We start from the raw sequence: 15,904 nt of genomic DNA, 5'->3' as shown, positions 1-15,904 counted from the left end.
GAAGTCAAGGATATAATCAAAAGATACCTGGAAACAAATTAGAATGAAAACACGAGCTACCAGAACCAATGGTTGTAGCTAAAGCCGTGTTAATGTGAAAATTTATAGCTCTGCACTCATTCCTCATGAATCCAGAAAGGGCCTACCTAAACAACTTGACTTCTCAGCTCAAGATCTTAGAAAAGAACCAACAAAAGGAGCCCAAACCAGGCTGTGGGAAGCTAGCCCTTCAACTGACCAAGGGCCTAAGTGTCTGTGCTAGGTATGGTCATCTTGACTTACGACCCCGCGGCAGGCACAGCCTGTGCTAGGCATGGTTATCTTGACCTACGACCCCGCGGCAGGCACAGCCTGTGCTATGTATGGTCGTCTTGACCTACGTGACCCCGCAACAGGCAAAGCCAGTGCTATGTATGGTTATCTTGATGTATGGTTGTCCAGAGAGAACATCTGTCATGGCTGTCAGTAATAATAAGAAGTAACTATCTCGTGTCTGGTATGTGATACGTATAAATTTTGTAAATCATATGGACATGGCCCTTTGTGTATCTACCTCATGTCTGGTAAATCATATGGACATGGCCCTTTGTGTAACTACCTCGTGTCTGGTACAAGATACACATAAACTTTATGCGTGATATGTGAAAACAAACGTTCCTAACCATATATAGGCATGACCTTTTGTGTAGCTGCCTCACTAATGGATATATACCTTGATTGCCCCCAATAAAGTCTGTCCCTTTTTCTCTCTGTTTCTGAAATGCATTCTGTCTCTTGTGTTTTGTGTTCATTCGGTTGGTCCCTCCTTGCACCTACGATTCCTAGGGCCACCTCCGCGGACCGGAGAGTGGTCTAGCGGGGCTCCCCGCACCAGGCAGAAGGAAAGAGACCACAAAGCTTAGAACAGAAATCAACGACATGGAAACAAAAAAAATAAATAAAACAATCCGAGATAAATAAAACAATAGCTAGTTCTTCGAGAAAATAAACAATATAGATAAACCACTAGAAAAACTCAAAAAAGAGATAGAGAACCCTAATAAACCGAATCTGAAATGAGAAGGGGTATATCACAACAGAAACAGAAGAAATTCAAAAGATCACCAGAGACTACTTTGAAAGTCTGCATGCCACGAAACAAGAGAACCTATAAGAAATGGATAAATTTGTGGATTCGTATAATCTCACAAGGCTGAATCAAGACGATCACTGAATCAAGAAATGTCACAGCATTTTCTGTCTTCTGGAACAGTGCTTGCGCTGCTGCACTTGCATGAACATACCGATCATCAAGATGTGAGTTGGGGGCTGAAACAGCTGAAAGTAGACTATAGACCAAACATGATTGCCACTCCTTGCCTCTTTTACAAACCACAATACCCAATAGGAGAGAGAGAACAAAAGGGAATGCCCTGCCACAGAGGCAGGGTGGGATGGAGGGATGGGGGGTGGGAGGGATACTGGGATCCGTGGTGGTGGGAAATGGGCACTGGTGGAGAGATGGGTATTTGATCATTGTATAATTGAAACCCAAGCACAAAAAAATTGTAAGTCTACAACTGTACCTCATGGTGTCTCACTAATAACAATTTAAAAGAAAAACATCCATGGCTTTCCTATAAGCGAATAGTGAGAGAGAAGAAAGTGATATGATCAAAACAAGCCCATTCACAATTGTGCCCCAGAAGATCAAGTACCTAGGAAACAGCTTATCTAGGAAGTAAAAGAACTGTACAAAGAAAATTACAAAACGCTACTTCAGGAAATGAATGAGGACACAAGAACAAGAAAAGATATCCCCTACTCATGGATTGGGAGAAATTACATTGTCAAAATGGCAAAACTCCCCAAAGTGTTGTAGTACAAATTCAATGTTATCGCCATAACGATACCCATGACATTCTTCAAAGAAATGGAGCGAACATTCTTGAAATTCATATGGAACAATAAGACCCCACGAATAGCTAAAGCAATTCTAGGGGGAAAATGGGAAGAATCAATCTCCCTAACTTCAAACTCTACTATAAAGCAGTAATAATTAAAAAAGCATAGTACTGAAACAAAGGCAGAGCTTCATACCGATGGAGCATGGTTTAATATACCGACATCTCCCCGCAAACATATGATCAAGTAATCTTTGATAAAGGAGCAAGAAATGTGAATTGGAGCAAGGAAAGCCTCGTTAACAAAGTGTGCTGGCAAAACTGGACAGCTACATGCAAAAAAATGGTCTCAGCTCTCTACCTAACACCATGTACAAAAGTAACATCAAAATGGATTAAAGACCTCAACATCAGACCGGAATAAATAAGGTATATTGAAGACAAAGTTGGCAAAACCCTCCATGATATTGAAGCTAATGGTATCTTCAAAGATGTCATGCCATTGGCCAAGCAAGTGTAAACAGAGATAGATAAATGGGACCATCTTAACCTAAGAAGCTTTTGCACCTCAAAAGAAACAGTAACCAAAATACAAAGACAGTCTACAGAATGGGAAAGGACATTCGTCGAATACACATCCGACAAGGGGTTGATATCAAGGATATATAAAATACTGGCTGAACTCCACAAGAAGAACACATCTAATCCCATAAAAAAATGGGGTGACGAAATGAACAGAAACGTTCTCAAACAAAAATCCAAATGGCTAAAAGGCACATGAGAAAATTCTCTGCATCATTAATCATCAGGAAGATGCAGATCAAAACAACAATTATATATGAGTTCTCTCCACAGAGACTGGCCCCCATCCAAAAGAACAAAAGCCATTGGTGCTGGCACAGATGTGGCGAGAAAGGGACCCTCCTTCACTGCTGGTGGGAATGCCGACTGGTGCAGCCCTTCTGGAAAACAGTATGGGCGATTCTCAATAAATTAGAAATCAAGCTCCTATTTGACCTTGCAATACCACTCCTGGGAATATATCCCAAAGAGACAAAAAAGTATAGTCGAAGTGACATCTGCACTCGTTTGTTCATTGCAGAACTCTTTACAATAGGCAGAATCTGGAAAAATACTGAGTGCCTGAGAACAGATGACTGGTTAAAGAAACATCTACACAATGGTGTACTATGTATCTGTTAGAAAAGATGAAGTCATGAAATATACATACAAGTGGTACTACATGGAAAGTATCATGTTAAGAGAAATGAGTCAGAAAGAGAGGGATAGACATAGAAAGATTGCATTCATCTTGGGAACATAAAGTAAAAAAAATAGGAGACTAACACCCAAGAGTGGCCGAGATTAGTACCAGGAGTTTTGTTCCCTAGCTTGGAGGCCAGCCACATTCTAGGGGGAAAGGGAGCTCAGATATAGAAAGGAGCACCAAATAAAGGGTGTTGGGAGGATCCCCCCAGGATATGGCAAGCATGCTGAAAGTAGACTATAGACCAAACATGATTGCCACTCAGTGCCTCTTTTGCAAACCACAACAACCAAAAGGAGAGAGAGAGAACACAATGAAATACCCTGCCACAGAGGCAGGGTGGGAAGGTTTGGTGGGGGGTGGGAGGGATACTGGGTCCCGTGGTGGTGGAAAATGGGCACTGTTGGAGGGATGGGTGTTTGATCACTTTACAATTGAAACCCAAACACAAACATTTGTAAATCTACAACTGTACCTCATAGTTTTTCACTAGCAATTTTTTTTTAAAAAATGTAAATGATGGAGAATGGGCACTGGTGGAGGGATGGGTTCTGGATCATTTTATAACTGAAACCCAAGCACAAAAATTCGTAAGTCTACAACCGTACCTCATGGTGTTTCACTAATAAAAAGTTAAAAAAAATAGTATGGTACTGAAACAAAGGCACAGCTGCAGACCAATGGAACATGGTTGAATATTCTGACATCTCCTCACAAACATATGATCATCAAATCTTTGATAAGGGACCAAGAAATGTGAAGTGGGGCAAGGAAAGCCTCGTTAACAAGGTGTGCTGGAAAAATTGGACAGCTACATGCAAAAAATCGGGTCAGATCTCTGTCTAACACTATGTACAAAAGTAACATCAAAATGGATTAATGAACTCAACATCAGACCGGAATCCATAAGGTACATTGATGGCAAGGTTGGCAAAAACCCTACACGACACTGAAGCTAGTGATATCTTCAAAGATGACACGCCACTAGCCAAGCAAGTGAAAGCAGAGATAGACAAAGGGAACTATCCTAAACTAAGAAGCTTCTGCACCTCAGAAGAAACACTGACCAAACTACAAAGAGAGTCTACAGAATGGGAAAGGAAACTCACCCAAAAGCCATCCAAGAAGGGGTTAATATCAAAGATATACAAAGTACTGGTTCTACTCCACAAGAAGAAAACCTCCAACCCCATCAAAAATGGGGCGAAAAAATGAACGGAAACTTTCTCAAAGAAGAAATCCGAATGGTAAAAAGGCACATGAGATAATGCTCTACATAACTAATCATCAGGGAGATGCAGACCAACACAACAATGAGATATCATTTCACATCACAGAGACTGGCCAATATCCAATAAAACAAAAGCAACTGATGTTGGCATGGATGTGGCGAGAAATGAACCCAAATAAACTGCTGGTGAGAATGCCGACTGGTTCAGCCCTTTTGGAAAACAGTATGGACAATTCTCAAAAAGATAGAAAATGAGCTCCAACCAAGCAAACCAAGCACAGCAAACCAAGCACAAAAATTTGTAAGTCTACGACTGTACCTTATGGTGTTTCATTAATAAAAATTTAAAAAAGAGGTGAAAGATATATACAAAGAAATCGACTCAAGTACAAACAAAAATAAGAGGATACGATGAAATGGAAACCTGTTACTAATTCATCTAACAAGAGGACTATCATCGCTGAGACAGCAAAACTCCCCAAAGCATTACACACATTCAATGCCATTACTAGAAAAATGCCCATGATGGCTTTGAAAGAGATGGATCGAGCACTCCTGAAAATTCTATGGAATATCCAACCACCACAAATAGCTAAAGCAATCCTAGGGAAAAAGAAGATGGGAGGTACTACTCTCCCCGAACTTCAAACTGTACTATAAAGTTGTTGTAATTACAACAGCATGGCACTGGATTGAGGACAGACTCTCAGATCACTGAGAGAGAAAAGAAAATCCAGACACAGGTAAACGGACAGCTAACTCTCATAAGGAAGAAAACAATACAAAGTGGTGCAAGGAAGGTGTCTTCAACAAAGAGTGTTGGGAAAACTGGTTAGTTAAAAGGAAAATGAGCTCAGACCCTTTTCTAACACCATGCACAAGAGTCAAATAAAAATGGATTAAAGACCTCCCTATCAGGCCTGATTCCATTGAGGAAAATGTAGGCTGAATTCTCCATGAAATTGTAGCTACAGGCCTCTTTAAGAAGTTAATGCCATATCCAAGCAAACAGAAACCAGGGAAAGAGGTAGGGAGTGGTAGTACAGCCGAAAAGGTGTTTTCCCAGCATGAGGCCGACCCGGATTCCACGCCCAGCATCCCATACGGTCCTCCAAACACATCCAGGAGTAACTACTGAGTGCAGAAGCCGGGAGTAACCATTGAGCATAGCTGTGTGTGGCTCAAAAATAAAGCAACAAAAATTTCTTTGAAAAAGAAACAAAGATTGAACAAATAGGAGTAAATTAATAGAAGGAGCTTCTGAAGCTATCACCTCAAAAACATTTCATTTCATTTCATTTCATCATCCTGTTATTCGTCGATTGCCTCGAGCAGGCCCCAGTAACGTCTCTTTCATCCTAACCCTGAGACTATATTCAAGGCTCTTTAGGAGAATGAGACCCATCATTGTTACTGGTATTTGGCATATTTGGTACGCCACGGGGAGTTTGCCAGACTCTGCCCTTTGGGCAGGCTACATTCGATAGCCTGCAAATTTGTCCAAATCACCTCAAAAACAGTAGTGACAAAATACAAAGAAATCCCATAGACTGGGAGAAATTACTTGCCCATCACTCAGTCTGATAAAAGGCTTATACCCAAAGTATATAAAATACTGAATACTGATAGTACTAGACCCCCAAAATGGAAGAAGAGCTGAATCTCGTCAAGAATGGGGTTGGGAGATGAACAAAAACTTTCTCAAAAAAGACATACAAATGGCTGAAAAGCATATGGGAAAATGCTCTACAGAACTACTCATCAGGGAAATTCAAATCAAAAGAACAGTGAGATATCACATTACAACACAAAGACTTTAAACAACAAAAACAACAGCACCTCAAAACAAGAGCAAGCGCTGTTGACATGGATGTGGTATAAAAGGGACCCTCATACACGGCTGCCAGGAGGGTAGAATGCTCTGAATTTCCATGGACACTCCTCAGAAAAGTAGGAACTGAGCTTCCATCTGACCCAGCAACTCCACTTTTTGACCTCTACTTTTGCCCAAAAACACAAAGTAGAAACGATGGTTGCACTCCTACGTTCCTTGGAGCAATATTCACAATAGCCCCAAATGTGGAATCGACCCAGTGTCCTAGAATAGACGACCGGATAAACTAGTACCATATACATAATGGATCATTACTCGGTCATCGAAAAGATAAAAGCACACACTTTGCTGCTTCGTGGACGGATCTGCAAAGTATCATGCTGAGTTCAGCTAAAGAGAGGGCAAGAGCATGACACAGAACGATCTCTCATGTACAGGGTATAATGAACCATGACAGTGAAATAACAAATGCCCACATGCAGCAGAGAGGAAGAATGTGAGATCTGCTCTCCAGCAGGAAGCATGCCACTTGAGAGGACCGGACACGGAGGGGAACACTGTCACGGCAGTGGGTGGATGAAAGTGCCTGCCCAAGTGGGTGAAAGAGGTGGGGGTGGCCGCTGGAAGGGAGCGAAGTGTTCTGCACGAAACCCTATTGGCAACAGTACTGCGAAGCAGGGTGCGGAAGTTCTTCAAATCTACCTCTGCATGGAGAAGATCAAACACCGTCTGGGATCCCGTGCACACGGTCGTCTATGTCTAGAAAAGCAACTGGGGTCCCTGCCTTTGCCCACACTTGGTCAAGGCTCTGGCCGCGGGTTGGCTGCGGGCCCCTGATGACGTCCCGCTGACGAAAAAGAAGGTGGTGACGTGGCGTGCTGGTTGCCCTGACAGCATCGAATCTCGAGAGGACACACATTGGGCCCTCAGGATCAAGCAAGGAGAGGCTCGTGCCACCAGCGAGGCGTGAGATAGGCAATGCCGCTGGTTTAGATTAGCCAGATGGCGAGTCAGGGAGGGGAGGAAGCGCTCGGCGCTGAGCTGGTAACCTGCTGTGACGGGGGGCCAGCCAGCGGCCAGCCAGCCCACCGCATCCTGGCACCTGATGGACCTTTCCGGGAGACCTGGGATGCGAGTGGGTACCGGATCTTGCCGGGCCTGGGAAGCAGTGCGGTTCCACCCGAACAGACGCGGGAGCGTGGCGAAGAGGGCGGCGACGGAGGCGTCCCGAAAGAAGGGGCAGCTGAAGAAGGTCCAGCACCACGCGCCCCCAGCCCAGTCGCGGACCCTCCTGAAGGCCGAGACGACGACATCCGCGCCCTCCCGTTCTCGGTCAGGCTCCGGAAGGTCGTGGAGGACCAGTCCTTCGAGTCCATTTACTGGAGCAGAGACGGAGAGAGCATCATCATCGAAGGGAACTTCTTCAAGTCCGAAGTGCTGGGCCACAAGCACAACCAGCGCATCTTCGTAACTGACAGCCTGAGGAAGTTCGTGCGCCTGCTGAACCTGCACGGCTTCCGGAAGCTCCACTTCAAGAGCGCCTGTCTCAGCTCGGCCAGGAACAGAGTAATGGTGAGTACCGGGCCCAAGGGCGTGGCGCGGGCGGGAACTGCAGCCCTTGGAGGAGCGAGCCACTAAGGGCCTGGATGCTCGGCTCCAAGAACTACACGCGCATCCTCAAATATATCACAGTGCTTCTCCGTACACAGGGATTGGAGCTTTGGACACGGAGAATTGTTTTAGCTTCCCAAAATGACTATGGGAAAAAATATGGCTAGAAAACCAAAGTATATTTATTGATCGATTACATCAAATTTAATTATAATTACCTATCTTAATAGATATTGATTGAATACAATGTATTCGCCGTTTTATTATTCATCTGTTCTTACTGAGATTACTTTAAAGTAAATTTCATTGAAATTATTATGAAATTATCTGATAATTCAACAAAATGACATTGAATTATCAATAAGTTTATATATAGTATTGATTATTCACTAATGTTTGAATTTATAGATAATTCATTGATAAAGCATTTATTAGTAAATCATGATTTTTAATGCAACATGTGCTCAACATTTAATAGATTGAAATAATACTAGTTTATTTTAATGAATGGGTTACACGATTTTAATCCAGTAAAAACTTTAATTCTTATATTAGATTAAATTTACTTATAAACATTTTGGTTAATATAAATAAATTTACACAATAATTTAATCATTTAATTAAGTGTATATTCTAGTTAAGTTTACTCAAAATTAATTTAAATTAAACTTTGTAAAATTTAGTGATAATTACATAAAATTATGTTGAATTGAATTACCAATAAATCTATTAATTTATCTTTTTGGAAAATTTACCAAAAATAGAATTTACAGATAACTTATTAATAAATCATTTCTTTATTAGTAAATTACGAATTTCATGGAATATATGATCAATGCTTAATAGGAGTAAAATTATATTATTTACTATATTATATTGAATATAAAACTGCAATTCAGTAATATTTTAGTTCATATAGTAGAGTATGTTTTATTATATATTGTTATGTTAATATAAATGAATTTGTGGAACGAACTAATTATTTAATAAAGCATTTGTTAAAATTCAGTTTAGTTACTATTAAATTTCATTACAATTTCAAGTATTTAATTGGATTCTATTTTGATTTAATGTTGTTACACTGAATATCAATACATTTATTCATTTATATTTATTGATTATCGAAAATTTTATATATAGATAAATGACTGTTAAATCATCAGTAAATTGTGATTTTATTAATGCATAGCGAATTCTTCATAAATTTTAATTTTATCAGCTTAGTTGAATATATTGATCATTGTTATTTTAATATAGTAACAATATGTCATATCAAACTTATGCACCATTATGTTTATATAAGTCAGTTTAATAACTGTTAGGACCCGAAACGTGTTAGGACCCGAACGATGGTGAACTATGCCTGGGCAGGGCAGAGCCAGAGGAAACTCTGGTGGAGGTCCATAGCGGTCCTGACGTGCAAATCGGTCGTCTGACCTGGGTATAGGGGCGAAAGACTAATCGAACCATCTAGTAGCTGGTTCCCTCCGAAGTTTCCCGCAGGATAGCTGGCGCTCTTGCACGGACACCCCCGCAGTTTTATTGGGTAAAGCGAATGATTAGAGGTCTTGGGGCCGAAACGATCTCAGTTTAATATAAATTATGTTAATATAAACTAATTTACATAATTTAATGTAAATTATGTTAATATAATGTAATGTAAATTATGTTTAATTTAATGTAAATTATGTTAATATCAATTAATTCAGGCTGGAGCAATAGCATAGCGGTAAGGCCTTTACCTTGCACGCAGCCAACACGGCCGACTCGAGTTTGATTCCTCCGCCCCTCTTGGAGAGCGCCGCAAGCTACCGAGAGTATCTCGCCCGCACAGCAGAGCCTGGCAAGCTACCCGTGACGTACTCGATATGCCAAAAACAGTAACAAGTCTCATGATGGAGACGTTACTGGGCCCGCTTGAGCAAATCGATGAACAACGGGAGGACCATGCATAAATTAATTGAATTTTAAAATTTTAAGTCATTTGTACTCATGTTACAAATACATATTTTACAATTTAACTATACACATTCACATTTATTATTTATCATTATCTTAATTCATTGATAAATTATTGATCAATTTTTAATTAAATTAATTGAATTATTTTATTTCTGAATATAAATTACTTATCAGTAATTCCTGTTACTGTGTCTGGCATATCGAATACTCTCGGTAGCTTGCCGGGCTCTCTGAGTGATAGCACAGTGGTAGGGCGTTTGCCTTACAAGCAGCCAACATGGCCGACCCGAGTTCGATTCCTCCACCCCTCTCAGAGAGCCCGGCAAGCTACCGAGAGTATTCGATATGCCAGACACAGTAACAACAAAGTCTCCAATGGAGACGTTACTGGGCTCGCTCGAGCAAATCGACAATCAACGGGAGGGCCTTTACCTTTACCTTTACCTATCAGTAATTCAATTGATAGATAATTTATTGATAAATGATTTTTATCTCTAAAGTAGGATTTTAATTAAATATATCATTAATGAGAAGTAGATGTTATTACTTTATTGTAATACAAGAATCATATTTTAATAAAGTAATACACCACATGACATATATAAAATTTGTAAATTTATTCATTTATATTTATTGACTATTCGTCAAAAATAAATTTAAAGATAATTTATTGAAAAATTCTTTATCATTAAAGTATGATTTTTGAATATATCAATATTAATTAGCATACTTAAATACTATTAGTTTATAGTAATATATTTTTAATTGAATACATTGAATTACATTGAATTTATTTATTTATATATATTGATTATTTATCAGTAATTTACTTTGTAGATACATAGCACAGCGGGTAGGGCGTTCGCCTTACATGCGGCCAACATGGCCGACCCGAGTTCGTTTCCTCTGCCCCTCTCGGAGAGCCTGGCAAGCTACTGAGAGTATTCGATATGCCAGACACAGTAACAACAAAGTCTCCAATGGAGATGTTACTGGGCCCGCTCGAGCAAATCGACGATCAACAGGAGGGCCTTTACCTTTACCTTTACCTTTACTTTGTAGATAATTAATTGGCCAATGTTTTTTATCAGTAACTTAGGCTTTTAATTAACGATACTATTAATTATTAGTATATTTTATTATTCATTTTATTATCACGGTCACAGTCCTCCCAATGTTCATCAATTTGCTCGAGCGGGCCCAGTAACATCTCCATTTGAGACTTTGTTGTTACTGTGTTTGGCATAACGAATACATCACGGGTAGCATGCCAGGCTCTGCCATGTGAGTGAGATACTCTCGGTAGCTTGCCGGGCTCTCCGAGAGAGGCAGAGTAATCGAACTCAGGCCGGCCATTATTAATATTAATCATATTATTTTAAAAGTAGTAATGTATTATATCAAGTTATAAAATGCTTAAATTTAGTCCTTTATACTTATAGTTCATGGATTACATAATTTATAGATAATTTATAGATAAATTATTTCTTTATCTGTAAACTATGTTTTTATTTAAATATATAATTAATAATTAGAAGACTTACATGTGATTAGGTCATTTTAATATATTTTTGATTAGAATACGTTGAAGAACATTGAATTTCCGGGAGGGGCAGGGGCAGGAGACTGTACTGGTCTGGGCCGGGGAGCTGAATTTTATAGTCTCTGAGTCTTGGCCGTTGATAGGATTACACAGGACCAGGGGGCCAGATGGTGGGTGTGACCCCTGCCTACTGAAATTTGGAGGATCTGGGTGGAGGATGCTCGACTCCAATCCGAGTAGGCTTGGAGATCTCGGCCCCGGAACCTGCGTGGCTTTGTCCCTCTGCCGGTACCGTCATGTGTGCGGAGAGTGGTCTCAGCATGGTAGTGGCTGGTCCTGGAGGTCTTCGGCTGCCGGAGCCCTGGTCGGGGCAGGGAGGAAAGCTCAACCCGCTCCCCTCCAAGGGACCCCGGCGAAAAACAGCCAGGCGCAGGGGCAAGAGACTGCACTGGTCTTGTCCGGGAACTGGATTTTATAGTCTCTGAGTCTTCGCCGTTGTTATAGTTATATATACTATAATTTGTTATAGTATACGATTTAATTGTAACATGAGTATAATGAAATGATTATAATTAAGTTTGTGAATATAATTGAGTCAATTACTGTATATTGATTTTAATTTAATATTTAGTTTGAATATTAATATCATTTCACTTTTGTAGTTATTACAAATATGATGAAAATTATTTTGAGAACTTATTAATTTATCTTTAAAACTGATTAAAATTAAATGTATATTTTGATATATATTTTAATTAAAATAAAATACAAGTTAGATATGTTTTTGATAATTTCAATATTTTAGTAATTACAATAATAATCAATAAATATTATAGTACATATTAATTTTCTCTATTACATTCATACTTTTTCTTAAATTTTTATTATTGGAAACACCATGAGGTACAGTTGTAGACTTACAAATTTTTGTGTTTGGTTTCAGTTATACAATGATCGAACAACCATCCCTCCACCAGTGCCCATTCTCCATCACCACCAGTCCCAGTATGCCTCCCACCCCCATCCCCCCATCCCACCCTAACTCTGTGGCAGGGCATTCCCTTTTGTTATCTTTCTCCTTTTGAGTGCTGTGGTTTGCAAAAGAGACATTGAGTTACAATCTTGTTCGGTCTATAGTCTACTCTCATCCCGCATTTCCCATCCTGAGAGGAAGCTCCCAACACCTTTTATTTTTGCTCCATTCTCTATCTGAGCTGCCATTTACCCTAGCGTGTGGGCTGTCCTCAAAGCCATGGAGTAATCCTCCTGGTACTTATCTAGGCTATTCCTGGATGTTAGTCTCCTATTTTGTTACTTTATGTTCCCCAGATGAATGCAATCTTTCTATGTCTGTCCCTCTCTTTCTGACTCATTTTGCTTAGCATGATACTTTCCATGTAGTACTACTTGTATATGAATTTCATGACTTCATCTTTTCTAACAGCTGCATAGTACTCCATTGTGTAGATGTAGCGAAGTTTCTTTAACCAGTCATCTGTTCTCAGGCACTCAAGTTTTTTCCAGATTCTAGCTATTGTAAAGAGTGCTGCAATGAACAAACAAGTGTCACTTCGACTATACTTTTTTAGCCTCTCCGGGATATATTCCTAGGAGTGGTATTGCTGGGTCAATACCACTAAATTTCTAATTTCTGGGAGCTCAATTTCTAATTTTTTGAGGATCGTCCATACTGTTTCCAAAAATGGCTGAACCAGTCGGCATTCCCACTAGCAGGGAAGGAGAGTACCTTTCTTGCTACATCCGCACCAACACCAGTTGCTATTGGTCTTTTGGATGTGAGCCAGTCTATGTGGTGTGAAATGATATCTCATTGCTGTTTTGATCTGCATCTCCCTGATGATTAATGATGTAGAGCATTTTCTCATGTGCCTTTTAGCCATTTGGATTTCTCCTTTGAGAAAGTTTCTATTCATTTCGTCACTCCATTTTCTGATGGGGTTGGATATTTTCTTCTTGTGGAGTTCAACCAGTATTTTGTATATTCTTGATATCAAACTCTTCTCAGGTGTGAATACGGAGAATGTCCTTCGCATTCTGTAGACTGTCTTTGTATTGTGGTCACTGTTTCTTTTGAGGTGCAGAAGCTTCTTAGTTTAAGATAGTCCCATTTGTCTATATCTGTTTTCACTTGCTTGGCCAGTGGCGTGGCATCTTTGAAATACCATTAGCTTCAATGTCATGGAGGGTTTTGCCAACTTTGTCTTCAATTTACCTCATGAATTCAGGTCTGATGATGAGGTCTTTAATCCTTTTTGATCTTACTTTTGTAGTTGGCGTTAGGGACAAATCTGAGCCCACAGTTTTGCATGTAGCTGTCCATTTTTGCCAGCACAATTTCTTAAAGAGGCTTTCCTTGCTCCACTTCACATTTATTGACCCCTTATCGAAGATTAGATGACCATATGCTTTAGGGGAGATGTCAGTATATTCGACCCTGTTCCATTGGTCTGCAGCTATGCCTTTGTTCCAGTACCATGCTGTTTTAATTATTACTGCTTTGTAGTAGAGTTTGAAGTTAGGGAGTTTGATTCCTCCCATTTTCCCTTTCTCCAAAATTGCTTTAGCTATTCGTGGGGGCTTATTGTTCCATATAAATTTCAGGAGTGTTTGCTCCATTTCTTTGAAGAATGTCATGGGTATCCTTATAGGGATCACATTGAATTTGTACAGTGCTTTGGGAAGTATTACCATTTTGACAATTTTAATTCTCCCGATCCATGAACAGGGGATATTTTTCCATTCCTTGGTGTCCTCTTTCATTTCCTGAAGCAGTGTTTTGTAGTTTTCTTTATACAGGTACTTTACTTCTTTAGTTAAGCTGATTCCTAGGTACTTGATTTTCTGTGGCACAACTGTGACCGGGATTGTTTTCTTTATGACACTTTCTTCTCTTTCACTATTTGCGTCGGATAGCCATGGACTTTTGGGTTTTGATTTTATAACCTGCAATTTAACTATACAAGTCTATTGTTTCTAGGAGTTTCTTGGTAGAGGTTTTAGGGTTTCTAAGTATCGTATCATATCATCTGCGAATAATGAGAGCTTGATTTCTTCCTTTCCTACCTGGATGACCTTAATAATTTTTTCTTGCTTAATAGCTATTGCAAGTATTCCAATACTATATTGAACAGTAGTGGAGAGAGTGGGCATCCTTGTCACATCCCTGATCTTAGGTGGAAGACTCTCAGTTTTTTCCCATTGAGGATGATGCTTGCTGTGGGTTTTGGTAGATGGCTTTAAATATATTGAATAAAGACCCCTCTATCCCCATTTTGGCAAGGGTTTTCACCATAAACGGGTGCTGGATCCTGTTAAATAATTTCTCTGCATCTATTAATATGATCATATGATTTTTATCTTTTCTTTTGTTGATATGATGGATTATGTTGATTGATTTTCGAGTGTTAAACCATCCTTACATCCCTGGGATGAATCCCACTTGGTCATGGTGTATGATCTTTTTGATCAGTAGTTGAATTCTATTTCCTAGTATTTTGTTGAGAATCTTCGCATCCATGTTCATCAGGGATATAGGCCTGTATATTTCTTTTCTTGTGGTGTCTTTGTTTCCTTTTGGTATTAGAGAGATATGGGCTACATAGAAACTGTTTGGGAGAGTTTCTGCTTTTTCAATTTCCTGGAAAAGCTTGAGAAGGACTGGCAGTAGGTCCTCTTTAAATATTTGGAAAAATTTGCGAGTGAAGCCATCTGGACCTGGGGTTTTGTTTTGGGGGAGACTTTTGATTACAGTTTCAATTTCCTTGATGTAAATAGATTTATTCAGTTACTCCAGATATTCTTGATTCAGCTTTGGGAGATGATAGGAATCCAGGAATTTATCTATTTCTTCTAGGTTCTCTTGTTTCGTGGCATACAGACTTTCAATGTATTCTCTGCTGATCTTTTGAATTTCTTTGGTTTCTGTTGTGATATCCCCCTTCTCATTTGTGATTCGATTTATTAAGGTTCCCTCTCTGTTTCTTTGTGAGTGTTGCTAGTGGTTTATCTATCTTGTTTATTTTCTTGTATAACCAGCTCTTGGTTTCATTGATCTTTCGGATTGTTTCTTTGGTTTCCATGTCATTGATTTCTGCTCTTATTTTTATGATCTCTTTCCTTCTGCCTGATTTGGGCTGTTTCTGTTGACCCTTTTCTAAGGTTTTGAGCTGTGAAGTCAAGTTATTTTTGTGCATCCTTTCTTCCGTCCTGAGAAATGCTTGCAGAGCTATAAATTTTCCCCTTAATACGGCTTTCGCTGCATCCCAGAATTTCTGGTCGCTCGTGTCTTCATTCTCATTTGTTTCCTGGTATCATGATTTTGTCCTTGACTTCGTTACTGACCCACTCATTGTTCAGCATTGAGTTGTTTATTTTCCAGGTGTTTGATTTGGTTCTCCGTGTCTGTGTGTGATTCACTTCTATCCACAGTGCATCGTGGTCTGAAAAGATGGTTGATACTATCTTCCTTATTCTACTGAGGTATGATTTGTGGCCTACAACATGGTCTATTTTGGAAAATGTTCCGTGAGCACTGGAGAAGAATGTGTATTTT

Source organism: Sorex fumeus, unplaced genomic scaffold (genome assembly GCF_029834395.1).
Source record: "Sorex fumeus unplaced genomic scaffold, SorFum_2.1 ptg000203l, whole genome shotgun sequence".
NCBI lineage: Eukaryota > Metazoa > Chordata > Mammalia > Eulipotyphla > Soricidae > Sorex > Sorex fumeus.
Note: the sequence above shows the minus strand (reverse complement) of the source record.